Source organism: Cariama cristata, unplaced genomic scaffold (assembly GCF_000690535.1).
Source record: "Cariama cristata isolate BGI_N322 unplaced genomic scaffold, ASM69053v1 scaffold8038, whole genome shotgun sequence".
NCBI lineage: Eukaryota > Metazoa > Chordata > Aves > Cariamiformes > Cariamidae > Cariama > Cariama cristata.
In genome coordinates, this window is record NW_009630591.1 from 97,278 (window position 1) to 109,922 (window position 12,645).

At 45.3% G+C, this 12,645-nt stretch overlaps 1 protein-coding gene across 1 annotated transcript in view; it reads right to left on the bottom strand.

Moving 5' to 3' along the window:
• Positions 1-12,422, bottom strand: part of LOC104165849 (fibrillin-2-like) — a 107,483-nt gene extending 95,061 nt beyond the window's left edge. The window contains 1 exon segment of the mRNA XM_009705604.1: positions 12,325-12,422. The gene's annotated coding sequence lies outside the window, so the exon portion shown is untranslated.
• Between the last annotated feature and the right edge of the window lie 223 nt (positions 12,423-12,645).

A 12,645-nucleotide genomic window follows, 5' to 3' on the forward strand; every position in this document is an offset into this window, starting at 1 on the left:
CATTTAGTTGTTAAATAGAAAACTGCAACCATAGTTTGTGGTGAAGAGGTCCTAAGAATGGGAAGCTTGTTAGAGGAAAAAAAAAAAAAATCATTTAAACTCAATAAACTTGCCCACAACGTTCTGATTATTACTAATAATCAAAATCCACAGACCTTTCAGAACTATCAAGAAACCTCACAAGGATCAGTCCTAAATTAAAAATCAGGAGGTTTGGGTTTTTTTAGCTCTACTCACTGTCAGTTTTCCCTCCTTGCTAGCCAGCAGTAGCAAAGGGGTCTTATCCAGACATGATGCAGCCCTGGAGAGACACAGTTATACTGCTGAGATGGTGCTAATGCCCGCCTGACTTCTCCTTTGGGTGTTAAAGCCACAGAGAGATGAGCCGACGTGTTTGTGCCAGTCCTTTCGAGCAATGCTTTCTGGCAAAGGACTGCACTGCTGGTCCACCCCCATGGTTCAGCTGATGTAAAAATAGACCTGTCAATATGAGCCAGATCTTCTCTTATCACCTCCTGTGCAGCCCAGCAAAAGGCTGAAAGAGCTCTGCTGCTAAACAGAACTCTTTTAACGAAAGTGAACGTGGCCAAAAAGAGTGATGCTAAGGACAGAGGGGGAAAAAGCAATGCCGGCCATAGCATCTTCTTTGTCCACTTTAAATAAACAATAGGATTATAGAGATAAGCAGGGACAAAGTAAGCATGAATTTCAATTGATGGCACCAAATGCTGCCTGCTGATGGTAGCTGCATCTGAGAACTGGGAGATGCCAAGAAAAAAAACAACCACTGGAGCAGAGCAGAGCTGTGAATGTGAAAATGCATGGCTTTAGCAAGAGACGCCTTTCTCCCAAATCCCCAACGGAGCTGGAGGCATGAGCAAGGACCGGGAGACGGTCCATACCGCAGGACTGCCCACAGGCTCGGGGTGCCAGCCTGCCTGTGGGGACAGAAGACAAGCGGCTTCTGGCTGTTGGTGCAGTAGCCTGTTCCTGCTAGCAGCCTGGGAAAGACAGCCTAGAGCTCTGAATTGTTGCCTACTAGCTGAGCAAGCAGCCGAAAGGGACTCGGTCCTGCCAATTATTGTCAGACGCCTAGCGTGACCCGAGCAGAATCGTACCCATTGTTAAAGGCAGGAGAGGGCAGACAGCGCAGCGTGTGAAGTCCAGGCTGAGAACGCTTTGCCGGCTCCGACACTAGCCAAAAAACTAAGTCAAGTCGCCCTGAGCTTCCTTCTCACCCACAGCTACGTCCTCAATACACACGCACGCAGGTCTTTGTCCCACTCCAGCCACGGGAGAAAGAATCACCAGCTAGAACAAACTCTCCAAACCTCCTTCAGAAAGCTCTGCACAGTCATTAAAGGGTTGATTTGTGTAATAACCGCAGTGTCCTGCAAGCAGCACTTCTCCTGCCATCCAACAGGACCCACAGTTCATGGACGCTTGGCTACGTGTAGCGTGTGCTTTCCAGACAGCAGGAACAGCAGCCCAGGATTTGTCTCCCCTGTCATGAGCAATCGGTGTACCTCAGTTGTCACTAGCATTCAGAAGTGGTATTTCCATTCCTTAAATTAGAGGAAGACAGAAGTGAATGAAAATTGGTGGTTTGCCAGGGCTGGGGTAATTCTCAGAGCTGCTCTGGTCTGCGCAGGGATTGCTCCCCCCTGGCTGCTCACGTGTTCTCCTTCTCGCTGGCCTCATCCATATTAATCAACATATTAATTCAGGAAGAATTCACTATAGCTCATTACTTTGGGCCGGTTTCTTGCTCTTCTCACCAAGTGGAGACCCTTGCCCAGTGTCCCTGAGCTGTGACCCTGGAACTGGTCTGCTTTGCTGCATACCCAGTGGTCCAGTAAACGCTTCTCCCAGCTCATTGCTTGCTTCGTGTCTGCCTGGAAAAGTCTGGACTGGGTATCTGCTGCCTGAGCATGGGGACCCTTTATTTATCACAGTCATTCTTTATTTCCCTCCTTGATACAACCTACAACTTCTTCCCGCTGGGTGAAAACAGGTCTCCAGTGCTGTGACTGTCTCCTGAGCACTACTTTCCAAGATACTCTCTGTTCAATGGGAAAAGGAGTCTGAGTTAAGAGGGTCCGGCTGCACTGAGCAATGGTTCTCTGGACCAGTTTGAGTCTCGTGGTAAGGGCAGAGATGCCAACACTTTACGTCTCTTGCAGGTCTGCTCTGCTCTCTCGATGAGAGCAAGTCAAGGTTACGGAGTAGGTGCTCTCAGAAATTCATACTGTTTCATTTTTTGTAAACTAAGACTTTGTTAATAAAAGTATGGCTCGCACTTTTACCGGGCCCCAGATGTAAGTCAGGCAAGTGACCAAGCACAAATTCCTTTTTCTCGGAGCGTTTCAAACAAAACACTCAGTAAAAACCACCCTCCAGCCCTGCCAAAGGACAACTGTGCAGGCTAGTAGTAAGGCTGGAGCCCAGTGTTTTACAAAAGGTTGAGCAGCAACTTTCCCACCAGGAGATGGGATCGACACCTGGTGATTTCAGGATGGGAAGCACCACAGCTCAACTATCCAGCCCCAAACCTAAAGATCAAGAGATAAAAGACTTCATCGGCAATCCTGGTCCTCAAGGCAGGTGGCACAGATTCATCATAGGAGAAACCTGCAACAGCAGCAGACCTCGTCCTGGGCTAGATTAGGAGAAGCATGGCCAGCAAGTCCAGGGGAGCTACTTTCCCCTCTTCTGCTTGAGCACAATCTCCTAATTTTAGGAGTCCATTAAGCTTGCCCAATCTTCCCAATTTTTCTTCTGTTCTTCTCTCTTTGTATTCTCTGGGTATCTTGAGAGACATGAAAATCTCCCTTCTGCTCTGCAAACACATCCAGTTTGGGGTGCAGCAATTCTGACAACTTACATGGGAAGAATGGAAGCCCCTTGGCATGCTTATAGTCGCTACCTTCCCTGTCCCTTACCTTATTTTCAGTTTTTTTCTATCTTCAAGTTTCAGCTTAGAAATATTGATGGGGAAATCAAATCATCAGGTAACAGATTTAGCCAATTCTCAGTGCCCTTCTACTTGTTCAGCTTTAGGAATGGCCATCGGCCCAAATACTGCTCTAGATTTCCCCAAGCCTTTCAGAGTTACCCTTTGCTGTAAATTCACCAACTCTGTGAAAATTTAGCTAATGCCAGGCTAGTGAGGATTTCTGATTTCATACTACAAAAAGGAGGGCTGTCTGCTATCCACAGAAGAGCTATTTTAGGGAAGAGAGATAGAAGTTTCTTTTTAGATTATTTACACTTCCCCCGCAGCCCTCCTCTTATGAAATTCGTGCCTGTGCAAAGACTCAAATAAAATGAATGTGTATGAATATCACCACTACATTCTCTAGTCTTGTATGACTTAAGCATGTGGCTTTTCCGGGAACAATGATCCTACCTCTCCATCTGAGCTGGAAATTTTTCCGATAATTCAAGATTCTTTTTGGTTTTGATCTTAGCCTGATTGTTTGCTGGGCCCCAGGGATGGTCTCTCACAATAACCGGGGGACACCACTACAGGCATCGGTCACGCCTGGCCTCAGTGGAGATCACAGGGGAACAATAATTACTGCCAAATGTGACAGTGGTTTTTGGTAATGCGTCTCCCGACCCAGAGGGATTTGGGATTGTGGCGTGGCGTGAGAACAGATTTGAAACAATGCTGGCTTTTGGATCCTTGGTCTAAAGGGGACCATATTTGTGTCTGCCTCATTCTTGAGTTACCAAATCCCTCAAATGTACTGCAAGCATTTACATCAGTGATTTACCAGTTTTACGAGTCTAGCACTCTGCTATCTGTACGTACGCTGCTTCCTTCCCCAGGCCTATAGGTGTTCAAGCAATATATACGGTTTGATCAGTAATTTGCAACTAAGGAAGCAGAGCAGTACCGCTGGGGAAGCCAGCTGCTCCTACCCGGGCAACCCCCGGTTTAACCTAAGGATATTGACTCAGTCCCGCTAAGGAGGTGCTTAAGTCCTCCCACCTGAAACCTCATCCTCTTGTTCCACAAAGTAGCCCAGCATCTGTTTAGTTTTCAGGAACGAGTTCAAGCCCCAGCGATTTCAATTATTTTAGGTTCTAAGAAATCAGTTTTCAAGGTGCAGAGATGCTAACTTTCTGTTAGCACCAGTAGAAGCCACACACCTTACAACTCCTAACAGCTCTTTTGCTGGCTAACATTGCAAACAGAAAAGTATTTGGAATTCGGCTCATCCTGAAGTCGTTTGCTACGGATCGCTTTCCTAAGACTCTCAGCAATACTCGACTTTGTAATACAGCTGTGGCAACAGAAACATTTTTCTCTGATCTCACCAAAGCCCCAGACTTACGGTGTCGCTCCCATGCCTGCTGGAGATCCTTTACCCTCCCTGGCCCCAGGAGCAGCCCTACCTCCATCCCCAGGGATAACGGCGACGTGAACTGGTCCACGGCTCCCTCCGGAGCAAACCCTGACTGCTCTTCCTCCCAGAACCTAGGAGCGGCTCTAGGTAAGATTGGTTTACCTGAACAGAGACTATTTTTTCTTGGTTATTTTAGTTAACAGAAAGGAAGCCTTACTTTAAGCAGTTATTTTAGTCCCTGTTTTTATGTTTTAGTTATTTTTTTCCTAGAGAATCAATGATCTGAAACTAAAGATAGCCTTGACACCTAATTTAGCGCTTTCTTTAATTAACCAGGAAAATGTATGATATCAAAATATATGCCTTTTAACCGAGCAATTACGTAGTTTCAAATGAAGTTACTCAGGTGTTTACTGTTTTCATTTTTATATTATTAGAAAATGGGGAGAAATTAAATTATTTTTTCCAGATGGTTATTACATTTCTACTTCTAATACATATTAAATTCTCTTTATATTGAAACTGAAAGAGCATTAAATAGCTCTTTTTAATGTTTGATGGTACTTCTCCTGCCTCTATGCCCGGGGTTGAATTTCCTACCATAATTCAGAGCAGAAAGCAGCTTTGGGTGCCTTGGGGACAGACCATCTCAAATACAGAGATGCAGTCTTGAAAGGTTACAGAATTCTGTATCTCAGCCCCCTTTCCTTTTCCGGCTGAGATGCAGCTACCACTGAGGTCATCAGCAAGGCGATGGAGCAAGAGACTACAACGAAGGGAGGTCCCATCAGGGACCTCTGGATTCCCAGTACAAAACTGCAGCCCCAGCTCAAAAATCCTCCCTGCCCTCAGGTGGAGGTCTCCTGGGACCCCTTGCACACGTGGACTCCAGACACATATACACAGAGAGAAAGCCAAGCCGAGAAGGTTGCCTGGCTGCCACCAAGGTGACTAGATCACACCAAAATAAATCTCTATGGCTTACAACAAAGTATTGCCCAAGTTTAGGTGACCCGAGCCATGCAAAGCTGACTCCAGGGTAGACATCTGAATTTTAGCTGAAATTTATGGAAAAAAAAAAAAAAGGGGAAATAATTTTTAAAAGATACATGATTATTATTCAGTTTCATAAAAAGAATGAAGCAAAATGCAAGGAAAGTCTTACAAAGACCATATAAGTTTTGGATTCCATCTGCTTAGGTTAATGCCAAGTTCAAGCCCAATAATGCTTACACGTTGTTTTTTTTAAGCAAAGGAGGTCTATAAAACCTTTTGTTACACACCTTTGCTTTGTCAATAATAGTATTTTTTCCCCTTTATTCAGATCTTCACACATTTTGTATGAGTGATGGTATGGAAAATCTTCCCTTATTTGGGCACATTTAAATTTAAATCCTATACATCAGTGAGGAACCGTAGAGAAGACTTTCCTTTCAAAACGACTAAAAATGCAGCTAATTTCCAGGAACTGCTTAACACTTTCATTTGGAAAGCAGCATTACCAACTCTTCCATCTTTTTTTTTCCCCCCTTGAATTCTGAAATAAATCAAAACTTCAAATACAGTTCATCAAACTTCCAAACAAAACCCACATAACATATTAACTTCCATGCCAGATAATCTTTTGCCATGCCAATACTCGCCTTCGTGTTTCCTGCCAATAATGAGAGAAACCAGCCTAGGCCAGAAGTCCAAGATCAACCATTACACAATATAAATCAAGACATAAGGAAAATTTAGGAACAAGAGTCTTAAGTCAGAAGTTCCCAGCTGCTGCCTTAATTTTGTTCCTTCTGTTGTTTGCAGTATTTCTCCTCTGGCTTTATGAATAAATAACAATACACGTGTGGAGTATGTGGACCTGGAAGTAGCCGAATTGTGCTCAAGAGGTGACTGGATCACAGTGACGGAAACTCCAATCACCCCCTTACTGACGTACGCTCACTCTAAACTGGGCTTTAGCAAGCCTTGGAGCACAAAGACCTGCATCCTGCCCAGGGCAGGAACGTGGTGGGGCAAGGCAAGAAAGATTTGCTACAGTTTGACCATGCTCTTCCCTGCCATGTTCTTCCTCATCGTTTCTAAGTTGAGATGCCCCAAAGCTGCCTCCTTGCAGGTGGAGAGTCCTCTGTGCGTGCGTGAACATGCATTTCACCATCTTGTAAGAAACCCAGTACTTAGAATGGAACAGAAGAGAATATTTCAGTTGGAAGAGACCTGCAACGATCGTCTAGCCCAACTGCGATGACTTGGGGGCAACCACAAGCAGCACGGTCCATTTCAGACAACAATTTTCAATAAGTACTGGAGTCCTGTGGTTGCTCTTCAGCTACATGTGCTTGTAGTTTCAGTTGGTGTAGTTAGTGACATACCCCACAAATCGGCTTTTTTAAGTATTTAGATCACCATAGTTACCGGCTCTTTTTCACAAACAACCCACACAATCAGTACGAAGAGTCTGGTTGACTCTACTATAGGATTCAGTTAAGAAAGGGGACATTTTAGCTTCCACTGCCTCTTAGTAGGACCTTGGTTCTTACTCTAAACAGGATTTCATTTTCAAGCAAGTTTTCTACAACTTCGAGGTCATGAAATCAATTTTTTATAAGGAATGAAAGCTGGACTTCTGCAGTCTGGTACGTTGAGGAAATCAATACCTCTCACTAGATTTACAGTAGCAGCAGAGATGGCAACACTGCAGAAAAGATTTGCTGACTCCCACTTAGGGCTTATTCCTTTCAACGAAGTCAACTAAAACGTTATGCTCGAACTTGGCAGAGGCAGAATCAGGGCCTGAATCATGAAACATCTGACAGCGCTGGTTGTGTTTTGGGCATCAGCTCTTTTTAAAGGCACACATTTCTGATAAACCTAAAGTGAGAGCGAAGAAAGTTAGAACTGCTGCTGGTCCAAAAAAACCCTTTCGTAATTCCTGTACTAAGATGCTTGTGGAACTGCAACGTCAGGGAAGGCGTCGGATTAAAATGCTGCTGGAAATCATCTGCTCCCTGTGCACATCTCAGGGTAAACTGCAAAAGTGGTGAAGCTCATCTCTGCTATGGCCGATCTCCTCTTGACAGCAAACATCAACCCAGGGTCAGCTCCAGCTTAACTTTGTGCCCTGTGGCCCAGAATCACAGCCTGCGGCTTTCCCTCTCCACTGCATCTGAGCTGCCAGCCTTAGTGTGATGGATGAAGAGTTCATCTACATCCCAGCAACTCCTCCTCTGCTGGTTTTTTCCAGGTACAGCGTGCCTTTCCTCTCCATTCCCCGGTGTCAAGTAGGAAAATAAGAAAGTGTTAAAAATCTACGGGAGAGCAGCTTGGAAACTCCTCACACTCCCCATTCCCCACAATTAATTTAGACACCTCTCTGTCTTTTTGTACAAGTCAGAGCAGAGGTGTGACGAACGCCTCCCCAAACATCCTCTCGTCACCCATCTTCTCAATTGCAGTGGCCATTTCATAATTAATGGGTTTGACATAATTAGTTGTGTTTAAAGTCAAGCTATAGCTGAGCCTTTATTCTTACTTGAAAAAACAGGCAGCCATGAACTTAGAGGAAATCATACTGCCAGCAAACAGCTCAGCTGGCTGCAGACTAATCATCTTTTCTTTCCCCTTTGTTAAACACATTCTTGCTCTTGGAAACTGTTCAATAGTTCATTAAACTAATAATCCCATTCAAATCCTGCCTCGTAAATGGATTTGTCAGTGCTGTTTCTTTCAGGAGACGGTCATTTTAAATTGTCTCTACTTTAATGAGTTTAAGGACAGATTAAATCATGGCTTTGGCTGTGATTTATTGCTCCACATTACTTTATTAATTGTTATTTGTAAAAGCATTGGTGAATAACAGGCTCGTTTATTTTGCATTTATTTCACGCTTTGCATTTATTTCATATTTTTCTCTTTATTAAAGGAGACTGGGATGGGAACAGAGCTCCAAATAAATATGTTTCCAGCAGAAACATACACAGTCTTTCCTCCTGCTTTGCCGAAAGCCTCCTTTACCAACAAGACTTCTACAACTGTCCTCGTGCACCGCCAGTTCACTCCAGACCTCAGCAAGGAGACCTTGTGTTGGTCACGTTGGAGTTACTAGAGAGCAGCTTCTCACTACGAGCTCTACGATATTAAACAATTCTGGGTATTTCTATTTGTACTCATGGACTAAGACTTCACACAAAGTAACGTCCCACCAAAAGAGAGCAGATATCCTGTGCTACTTGGGCTTACTCAAGACTTTCCTGGGAAACCCGCAGGAAATTATTTGTGCTCCATGTAGGAGTAGAAGATACTTAACAGAAAACGAAGCAACGAGCACCAAGTATGTTTGGGTATTTGATTCTTCCAGAGTTGGTAAAAATTTCCCTATAAAGACATCTGGGTCACACTTCTCTGTGCAGTTCCAGTGCAATTCTATTTTCTTGTCCAAATTGTGATATAGCACAATTTAGAGATGGAGGGAATCCGTAGTTCCACCCACCCAAGAGAAAAGGAGGCACATACAAGAATAAATGGTAAAGCAAAAGCCCAATCTAGCTTGTCAAGATAGGTGACCGTCCTTTGAGTCCTCTAATGTGTCTGTCTGTCATAATCCATTTTGGGAGCAAAACCATTTCCGCCACGGACAAAGTGATCTGTGAATGGCACGTTAACATTGTAAAAAGCTTTGAGATCTGGCAAGACAGAAGGTCTCAAAGCACAGTGTATGGAAATAAAACACTTATTAACTCGTGTTGGGAAAACAACTTATTTCAAGGAACAAATAAGACAGGGCTACAGACGGTCCAGAAGCCCTGAGCAGGTGGTTTCCACAAAGGAGAAAAGGAAGCAGAAGTTAGGACTCTGACCTGCTTCATCATTAGATCTAACCAGCAAATCCTCACAGTCTGTTTCCTTCCATTCAGAACCGACACACAAACTTTTGAACACTCACAGAAGCCAGAGCGTTCAGGACGGTGGCTGGGGGTGGTGGCCCAGGGCTCACCAGGGAAGGTGCCAGTTCAGGCCCATGTGATGCAGCTAAGCTTTGCTGTATTTTAATTCCAGTTCTATTTAAATTCCTTTCACATGAGCCTCAGAACCAAGGAAAGTATCAGAAACAAAGATAATTCAGATGAAAGTTGCGTTGAAATTAGTTTATCTCTCTGAAAAATACAGTTGTGAGTCTTTGAAAGCAAATGCCAAAGCAAATATTTGAAGTGTCATAAACTTAAAATAGATACCACAGACAAACATCTTTAGAGGTTCAGATGTGTGTTTAGAGGTGTGGCATTATAGAATAGATGATTCTGTAAATTGTAATAGTCAAGCCACCTGCATGCCTACATTGTAAAATAACAGAAAACTTAAAGAGACAGCCCTACCTTCCTTTCCTTCTAAAACTGCACTAGGAAAACTCTTCATTCATTTCTTTTGCTGCTGCAGTGCTAGTCGGCGAGTAAACCAAACCTTAAATTATGAGTTATCTGATCTTCCCAGAGAAGTATATCAAACTCAGTTAAATTTGACAGCAGCAAGGAATCCTGATACCTTAAGGCAGCAAAATCCAGATCAGGGAAGATGCTGATCCACAGCTGCAACTCTCCAGAATTGTTTCAAGCCAGAGCATATGGACGGGGGACTAGCACTGCTTGGGGAATCTACAGCAAAAATTACAGGGTCTGTGGCTCTGCAGGCGATGACTTTCACTGGCTGCCAGACCCATCCACAGCACTGCAGCTGGTGACATCTGTAGCTGCTTTCTAAGCCCAGCAGAACATTATTTAGAGCATCACTCTTCAATAGATTTCTCATCTCAAGTGGTTTTCTCCGCTTGTAAAATAGAGATTTTAAAGAGAGAGATTGCTGAAGGGCTGGAAATTCTGAAGGAGAGGTTTGGACACAAAACCTAGGAGACTGTCAGGGTCACTTGACACAGAGCATGGGAAGCCCCTGGGGCAGAAGCTCCAGCCGCCCCGAGTTCTGCCAGCTTCCCCTGTGTTGCCCACCATGATTCCCTCCCTTGAAACAAGACTGCTCTCCCAAGGGCCAAGAAACGACGATTCTTCAGTTGTCTTAAATTATAATTGCACAGACTTCCTTAAACAGACCTTGCACTTATCCCAGTGGGTTTTGGTTGATTTTTTTTTTTTTTCTTTTCCTACAGCAATTGCTTCAGAGGGCATGAGGAAAGCAGAAGAGAAAACGAAGGAGGTAGCAGTGTGGTCCTCAGCTCTCTGCAGGGGACTGGGAACCAGACACTCCAAGCCTGATTCTGATCCTGCCTCCAACTTACTGTGTGGCCACTAATTGCTTACACAACCAATAATTTGGTATTACTTCAAAGCTGGTCCATGTCTGAGGCTTTAAAGTACAGAAGGGCTTTCAGAAGTAATTTCTAACTGGGGAATCTAGGCTTCATTTTTAAAATGCACTTGGGATTTGGACCCTTCAGACTCATCAAAAGTCAAAAGGATTTAAGTTGTAAAGTATTTTTGAAAATAGGATCTGGTCACCTGAGTCACTGAGTGCCATAAGACCACTGGACACCAGTAACCTTCTCTCAGGTCCCGTGGAGAATGGAAACAGTCATTTTTTTTCCTTGCTCTGCCCTTCCTTTCTCTTCACAGGGCTGCATGAGACAGTATTATCCATGCACACATGAACCCCTTCCAATCCTTTCTATCCCCATTATGAGCAGAGTCATCAATCCCATATAGCCCTGGGCAGCCAGGCTGAACAGAAGTCTCTGGATCTGGTAGACTGTCATCCCATCCTTCTCAAGAAAGGCTTTCACGCCCATTAGTCGTAAATATTTGGGATGTTTTATCTGAGGGATGGCGGACTCAAAGAAAGGAGCATGGACAAAGTACTTATGGGTCGTACCGGGGGAGACATAGGCTGTCCCTGCCCTGTGAGTGAGCTCATGGCTGCTTTTGGTAGCTAGTTTTGAGAAGACCAAACCCCCAGGGCAGTTGCTGTCCATCTTTTCCAAGTCCACTGTAGCAGGAGGGAGTGGCCATGCACATTTGAATTCCAAGAGCAGATGCCGCCAGCCCCACAGCCCTGCCCCTGGCAGCTCGACGGTCAGGCTCTGTGTTCCAGCTCCAGCCCAAACACGGCACATTTGACTGTCTGGGCTGAAAGCACGGCACTCCATCCCATTCAAAAAGCATTCCTCAGCAAGTGCCGGAGGACTCTGGCACAGCCCAGGCTTCGCGCGTGTATCACGTTCTGCTCTGATTCTGCCCACTGACACAGGAACATTTTCCAAGAACTACAGCCAGGCAGACTTAAAATAACCCAGAATCAACGCCGGGGCCAGGAACCATCTTGAGAGCATGCAAACACAGCTGAGCTCCAGCACAAGGTTCAGGATTTTCTAGCTGAGCCCTGTCTCCCTCCTCAGGTGGAAAACACTCACAGGTCCAGCTCTCGCACCGATTTGTCTGTAGATGAGACCACAGGGCACAACTACGCTGCCCAACAAGGGACTTAGCGTGACACCTTTCCGTTAACAACAATCATCATGTAAAAGCAGCTATCGGAGCCAATACCCCCTCAATACAGCCCAGAGCATTGACTGGTAGCAGAGAGCCGAAGGCGATGCCAGGGTCAAAACCTGAGTTGACAGCATCCCTACCCGCGACAGCGGAACGCCCAGCCACAGCCATCACTCCAGCTGAACACGCAGCATCCCTCCCACAAACAGCCAGGGTGTGGATGGCCCTTCACAGTCATTGCAGGTGAGCCCTAAGGTGCTGTGATCCCCCGAACAAAGCAGCAGGGCTCAATGCACAGCGCTCTGCTCGCATGGGAGTCTGCCTGGCTGTCCCCCGTGGCATGAGCTTTCCTCCTACCGTAGGTCTGCAGAGCAGACTCCTTCCTGAGCTGAAGGAAAGGCAGTTCTGTAAGTATGTCTCTATACTAGGATAATAACCCAAGTGCTGCTTTGTAAAATAGAAAAGAATATTAAACATACCCTCGTAAAGTGTCTTGGCCTCTTCTTCTCACTCTGTTTGGTGGCTGTCTTTCCTCGTAGCCTGCAAATCTGTCTGTCTGCAAGTCCCCTTCATATTGACCCTGGGCTCGTTCCACGTACATAACTGCTGTACATCCCAGCATGAACCTGGCCAGCCATAATACCCCCATGATGGCACGGATTCCTCAATTCCCCCGGCTGCCCCAAAAGCTTCTTCCAGCTGGAGGGTCCCTGCTGCCTTGGTGGAGGATGGTTTTCGGCAGCAGCCCCTAAGTGCCAAGGTGCCGTCCTGCCGCTCCCTTTCTAGAAGCAAAAAAACAG